Source organism: Rhipicephalus microplus, chromosome 6, assembly GCF_043290135.1.
Source record: "Rhipicephalus microplus isolate Deutch F79 chromosome 6, USDA_Rmic, whole genome shotgun sequence".
Taxonomy (NCBI): Eukaryota; Metazoa; Arthropoda; class Arachnida; order Ixodida; family Ixodidae; genus Rhipicephalus; species Rhipicephalus microplus.
In genome coordinates, this window is record NC_134705.1 from 64,273,194 (window position 1) to 64,280,727 (window position 7,534).

The following is a 7,534-nucleotide window of genomic DNA, read 5'->3' on the forward strand; positions in this document are numbered from 1 at the left end:
TGTTGGTGTTTTCGCAACTACGTTCGTGCACCTTCAGTCACCCCAAAATACGCGCACTGTGCTGCCCTCTCACGTTAACGTTAAGAAGCAGAGAGCAGATGGACAATGTCTCGTGGTTAAGAGAGCGAGTACAGGTAGTTAACCCTCCAAGTTGTTGGCTCTACTGCAAAGTAACTTCATCGGTTCGATTTAGTGGGGAAGCTCACCGACGTCCCCGCAGTTATGACTGCATCTTGCGTGCAGTTTTGGAAAATTGAATTACGAAGAGGGTCTGGTTAAGATAAATTCTTGTTTCAATGGCTTTAGCCTTATTTTGGTCGGCACACGTAATCTCTAGCCGAAACCACATTCATTCGATGACATGATTAGTAGTTTGAGATAGTGACCTCGATTTATCAATTGGGAGGTCCCATTTTAATATGAATTTACAGGTTCGCGTTTCGTTCGTCCATGTCTGCCGCAGTGGAGTATAGTGGTTACGGGCTCGGCTGCTTACCCTTTGGTCGCGGGTTCGATCCTTGTCACGTAGGTCGCATTATAATGGAGGCGAAACTCGCTAGAGGTCTGTGTACTGAGTGATGACAGCGCTCATTGAAGAACCCCAGATGGTCTTAATTTTCGGAGCCCTCTACTACAGTGCCCCCTCCTTATCTATCTAATTGGATTTTGGGTGGTGCAAACGCACACATTACGATTATTATTTTATCATTCCATGGTTCTACATTTCTGATGACTGTGTCACGTTTGTCTCCGATGCCCTATTAGCCAAGTTGCCTACTTCGTCGGCTACGTGAGTCTGTTGGAGTAATACATAAAACTTAAGATGGTGGCTGTACGATTAACATTCGATTTCGGCGTCCGTGGCGAGCGATGGAACAAAGCGATTGTAAGCTAAATGAGAGATATATCGCTGGATACTGGTCACGTGACATACACTGGTTGTTTCTACCTATCTAAACTCATAGCAATATATTCAAGTAGGCCACACCTGAAATGCCCCATCCGCTCACTATTTTGCAAAGGCCAACATAAAAAAAAAAGAAAAAAAGAAAGATTTTTTTGTCGAGCCAGGTGGCACAATTATCACCACCCCATTATAACGGGGACGCTCATATCATCCATCCATCCAACAAGGCTGTTGCAGTGGTGGCGCGCGACGCAGAGGTAGTGATTTACGTGGACAAAAATTGTAGGCGTGCAGACTAACTATACGAACTGGTGCGGGGTGTGTACGCCTGTGGAGTGTTTTAGTTTATTTACTTGATAGGTGTTTTTTTTTTGTTCTCTGGTTAGGGCGAATTAATCTTGCCCGCCCGATACAAAGGGATCAGCCTCAAATCATCAGAGTCCATGGGCCTTTTTCAGGTCCGAACAGCGCCTCCAGTGGAGATCACCGAAATCGAAACTGGGAGTCCGTGGCCTCCGAAGTTATCCGCCACGGCCCGGTAGAAAAATCTCGTAGGCCTGGTATTTTTCGGGATAATTTGCAAACGACGCCAGGTGCCCTTCAGTTCGCACCTGTCGCCGCCCTGTGCAACGTTTATAGAAGCTGTTTGGCTCTGTTACTCCCCCAAAACATGGCGTCAAGTCACCACCACTTGCACCACTTCGCATGCGCAGGCTAGTCTCCCGAAAAAAAGTCCATTGTTATCCTAGTTCAACCGGCGTCACGTGAAATATTCAAACACACATACACTGCCAGACACTCGTCACCTCCCTGCGATGGGAAAGCGCGCTTCAGATAATGTCCTACGGGCTTCAAAAATATGGGGAGGCAAGGTTCAGTTCTTTGTGTCCTTCAAAAACGCTTCTACAGTCACCTGAGTACAAAGGCGAGCAACCAAGCAATTCCCGGAATCTTTGGCACAATAGCCTAACCTGCTGGCTATGCATTCCTGATGTACAGTCCAACACGATTTATTCCCTTCTTCCTTTCTCTCTCTCCTTCTCTTTCTTTCTTTTTCAGTAGGATTTAGCCACTGAAGTCTAAAGAAGTCCATCCGTGTTTTGGCGGCTTGGATGGATGGATGGATGGATGGATGGATATGGCTGTACCCTTTAGATCGGGCGGTGGCTAGCGCCACCAAGCCGTAACACCTAATGAACCAAAAACTATATTTATTTTTTTTCCTTAAAAAGTGAGTTTGAGGATTCGTACTTTGCAGTGAAGAGTTTATTTTCACTCGTGTCTTGACTTTAGCCACCAATCAGATAACCTCCTTCTGGTTAAGTCTACCCGCTTAAAGTTTATTTTGCCCTCCCGGTCCCTAAACCCCAGTGCTTTGAAAAACTCTGCGCCATCATCCTGAACTATAGGGTGAAGCCCTTTACAGAACATTATCAAGTGTTCGGCAGTTTCTTCTTCCTCTCCACACGCACTGCATACTGTGTCTACCCCTTCGTATTTGGCCCGATATGCCTTGGTTCGCAGTACTCCCGTCCTGGCCTCAAACAGTAGAGAACTACCCCGAGTATTATCATAGATCCTTTCCTTGGCAATTTCCTGCTTAAAAGTTCGATAGATCTCTAGTGCGGACTTCTTAATCATGCCCATTCTCCACATGTCAGTCTCCGTTTCCTTCACTTTCTTCTTAACCGATAGTTCTTTTTGGTTTGGCCACCTGCTGTTTTCTAAGTATTTAGCAGTCAACTTCCTGGTTCGCTTCCTCCATTTTGTATCAATATTCTTCATGTACAAGTAGCTGAAAACCTTCCTAGCCCAACGCTCTTCCCCCATTTCTCTCAATCGTTTCTCAAATTTTATCTTGCTGCTAGCTTCCCTGCCCTCAAATGATGTCCATCCCATATCACCTTGTACTCCCTGATTTGGTGTATTCCCGTGAGCTCCTAAAGCAAGCCTACCTATTACACGTTGCTTAATTTCTAATCTTGCTTGAACTTCTGATCTCATGCACAAGACCGCATTGCCGAACGTCAGCCCAGGAACCATGATCCCTTTCCATATTCCTCTCACAACATCATACCTATTGTAATTCCAAAGTGCCCTATTTTTCATGACTGCTGCATTCCTGTTACCTTTAGTCGTCACGTATATTTCGTGTTCCCTCAGATACTCGGTCCCATTGCTTATCCATACGCCCAGATATTTGTATTTATCTGTTATCTCTAGCGTGACCTCCTGTATTCTAAGCTCACTACCTTCGTTGTCATTGAAAATCATGACTGCTGATTTTTCCTTACTGAATCTAAAATCTAACCTATCTCCCTCATTACCGCAGATGTCCATCAATCTCTGCAAATCTTCCTTGTTGTTGGCCATTAGCACTATATCATCTGCGTACATTAATGCTGGTAGTGCCTGATCAATAAGTTTTCCTTGTTTGACTAAAGAGAGGTTGAAGCCCAGTCCACTTCCCTCTAATTTTGCCTCTAATCCTTGTCATGAATAATAAGGGTGACATCATGAATAATAAGGGTGACAGGGGGCACCCCTGCCTAAGCCCCCGTTTTACCTCTGCAGGCTTGGATACCTGTTTTTCCCACTTTATAACTACCTTGTTACCTTTATAGATACCCTTTAAAAGATTAGTGACTACATGTTCCACGCCTAGTGTGTCCAGTATTCCCCACAATTCTTCTTGAACCACGCTATCGTACGCTCCCTTGATATCCAAAAATGCTAGCCACAGGGGCCTGTGTTCCTTTTCTGCTATTTCGATGCAGTGCGTCAGTGAGAACAGATTGTATTCCAACCTCCTGTGTTTCCGAAACCCATTCTGCAGTTCCCCCAGCACCCCCTCATCCTCTATCCACGCCTGCAGTCTTTCCTTTATAATGTGCATCGCCAGCCTGTAGACCACTGATGTCACTGTTATAGGACGGTAGTTGTTTATGTCAGCTTTTTCCCCCTTTCCTTTATAGATCATGCTCATCCTGCTAAGTTTCCATCCATTGGGAACTTCACCATCGATTATTATTTTGCTCACTGCCTCTCTCAAAGCCTGCTTAGACTTCGGACCTAATGTCTTTATCAGCCTAATTGGAATGCCATCTGGGCCTGTTGATGTACTACCAGGAACCCTTTTCTCAGCCCTTTCCCACTCTTGTTGTGAAAATGGAGCCATTGCACCACTTGATTCGTCCTTGTCTATTGTGGTGCATAAAGTACTTCTTTGTTGAAATTTTTCTGTCACCCTTGTTCTTATATATTCAATAGCTTCGTCCCCTTCTAGCCTAGCACCTTGGGCTGTAGTTATAAAACTCTGCTCTAGGCTCGTCTCATTTCTTAGGGAGTTTAGATGGTTCCAAAATTTCGCAGCTGCCTTTTTATCTTTTTTATGTACTTCTGCCAGCCACTGAGCTCCCTTCCTTCTAATCTTTTCATTGATCAGAAGGGATGCATCCCTTCTACAGCTTAGAAAGGTTGCCCATTTTCTTTCAACATCATCTGTCGGTTCACGCCGCTGCTTAGCATGTCTGTGTTCCCTAGAGGCTTCCTGACGTTTTGCTATGGCTCTCTTAACTTCCTCATCCCACCAACTTTTGGGTTTGTGTCTTCTTTTCCGGGGTGATTTTTCACGCGTCTTAACAAGCTCTAGCTCAAAGAGTCTAATTAGATTCGTGTATGTCCACACTGTCTTGTTATCCTCCGTGATTACTTTCTCAATTTGTTTAGTGGCTATTTCAATTTGCCTTTCTGGATAAAAATTTTCCTGTAGTTGCTCATCTTGTCTCCTTCCCACTTTCACTGATCTTCCAAAACTTAGCTTGATACGTTTGTGATCACTACCCAGACTTCTGGAGCCACCTTCATCTATGTGCATTCCCCTGAGCTTATCGTACATCCTATGTGACATCAGTGCATAATCTATCGTCGACTGAAGCCTTCCTACCTCCCATGTTATTTGCCCTTCACACTTCTCGGTACTGTTGCAAATGATCAAATCAAGCCTTTCACACATATCCATGATCATTTTGCCTGTCGGGTCGGTATACCCATCTATATCTTCTATGTGCACATTCATGTCTCCTAGTATAATTATCTCGCGCTCTCTTCCTAACTCCTGAATGTCCTTTGATATACACTCTACCATTGCCTGGTTTTCCTCTCTGGCCTTTGCTCCCGTCCACAAGTACACGAAACCAAGGAGTGTCATTTGACCTGCCACTTTCCCTTTTAGCCATAAATGTTCCTTCCACTCCTGCTTGACCCTTTGCCAGTCTGCACTTTTATGAATGAATGCCCCAATACCACCCCCCTTTCTGCTGCCTTCTGTTCTGTTACAATAGTTATGTTTAGAAGCGCCACTTTTGACGAACGTCGGAATTGATGTGAAACAACTTAAAGTTTTTTTTGACAGATGGCGCCACCGTCGAAAAGTGTTTGCGAGCTTTATTCTTTTTGAAAAATCCCTTGTTTCAAGCACCGCTTCGTAAAGTTAGTGAGTACTGGTGATTACAAGACACTACATGGTCCTGCTAATGTGCAATACTTGTTGTGAATTAGCTTACAAAAGACAAAAAAAGGAAATTTGCACGAACCTGGCAAGCAGAAAAATGAGTTAAATTCACTGCTGTCCTACAAATTTTCTAATTAACTTACAACAATTTTCTCGTCATAGAAACCTAGGGAAAGGCTTGCTGATTTATTATTGAAGATTTCAGAGTTTCAACTTGGATAGTTTTGTCCCTTCGTCGGTAATGCCTGACCAAGTAGCGCCATAAATTGCCGTATTGAAGGAGTAATAATTCAAGAACTGTTCATCAGAACACAAAACAACTTCGCGTACCCATAATGTACATTGTAGCCTAAAAACCTATTCAATATTGTTGTTCTGCACAAAATAGAAAAAAAGTTATTTACTCAGAAAATTTCATTCTTTTGCCCATTTTTATTAGAGCGTGCATCAATTTCTAATTGCTTTACTGGCAATATCTCTTCATAGAAACCTTGCACAACGCTTCGTTAAAAGGCTCAGCAAATTTCATTTCGTTGTGTTGGACAGTTTTGCTGCACTGGCAGTACAACGGAGGCTTGTACAGCAAAAACGCTGTTTTTTGCTCACACTGTTTTAATTGCCATGAAATAACACTCCAGACTAGGCGAAAATACTAGTTGCCTTTAGAAAGCAGAGAACGTAAAGTTTCTAATGCAATAGAACTCATATTCTTCCATTGAGCAGAGCAAGCACAGTGAGCCAGTAAACAACGACTAAAATGTCGAGCTCTTGCCATTGCAGTTCCGTGTAGAAAAATAATCTAGCAAATTGTTCTAAAATACAAGCATCACGCTTGAAAGTAAAACGGGTGTGCACAAATAATAAAAAAAACAAGACTGAGACACAAATAAAATGAACAGGAACAAGCGCAACCATTTATTGCGCACACCAGTTTCACGTTCAAGTATGAACCAACAACGAGTTACAAGTTTTCTTGAGTCAGCCCTACTGTTATTGATTTTCGCTTTCCATTTGTTTTTTGCGATCGAAACGTGAACGCTGGAGTGTTTCTGCTACTGTAAACTTAGATAACAATTTCCCTTGGACTGCTCGGAGAGAACGCGTACTTGCAAAGCATTTGGCGCAAGCAATGCGAGAACGAAATTCGTTGAACAGACAAAGCTGCAGCACACTCGCGTGTACATTCGGTAGACTTCAAACAAATAAATATAAAAGCAATGTGGAGTACCGAAATAAACTGTCTGTAAGCGTAACAGTGGCAAGTGCCGTGGACCTCTTAAGATTTGTCATCACTCAAGAGTAAACGACTCTGTTGAAAGTCAATTCGATTACGTGTTGAGTTCCTACACTGGTGGTGTGCCGATGCGCATTCAGTTCGATTGATTATTCCTACTCCGTGCATTTGTGTATACACTCATTGTCTGTAATTTCGTTCGCTTGAAAATTCTTAGATTGAGTTATATGAGATTCCACGGGCATTATCGAACTATAATAATAATAAAAAAAGAACTAACAAAGGTAGCACAAAGCTGCGCAAGAACTGAAACAGCGAAACTTCATGATCAAATTTTGAGACTAATATGGTTGCTACTAGGTTGTTGCTAGACTTTATCTAGGTGATCTAGATTGTTTCTAGATTGCTTCTACGTCATTGCCAGGCTTCAGCTTGGTGTTTCTAGATTCTTTATAAGTTGAATCTCGGCGCAGAGAGGTACGGGTGAAACTACACAGCGTCGCAGACAAGACTTGGACGTCTGAACTCCTGAAAGAGAACCTAGCACTCAAACCAACCGTTCGCACACCTTTCGTAGATCGACTGAGGGTCGTCATTGGCGTAGGCCTTTTATCGCTTTGAAGTCTTCCTACGGATTCCGTAGCCTTTCCTGTCCCCTAGTGTTTTGGCACACTGCAAGACAGTAAACAAATTAAGCGTATCGTTAAGGTTTCACCGCAGGCCGCCAGCAAGTTAGTTAGTTTATTACAGTAGGGGTTGAAGGAATGTATTAGACTTCTCGTTTCACTACAATGTTGTAGTTTTTTTTTACTTGAAAACAATTTACAGATAAAATGCCCGCTCTGGACTTTCACTGGGAAAAAGATATACTAGAGCCATA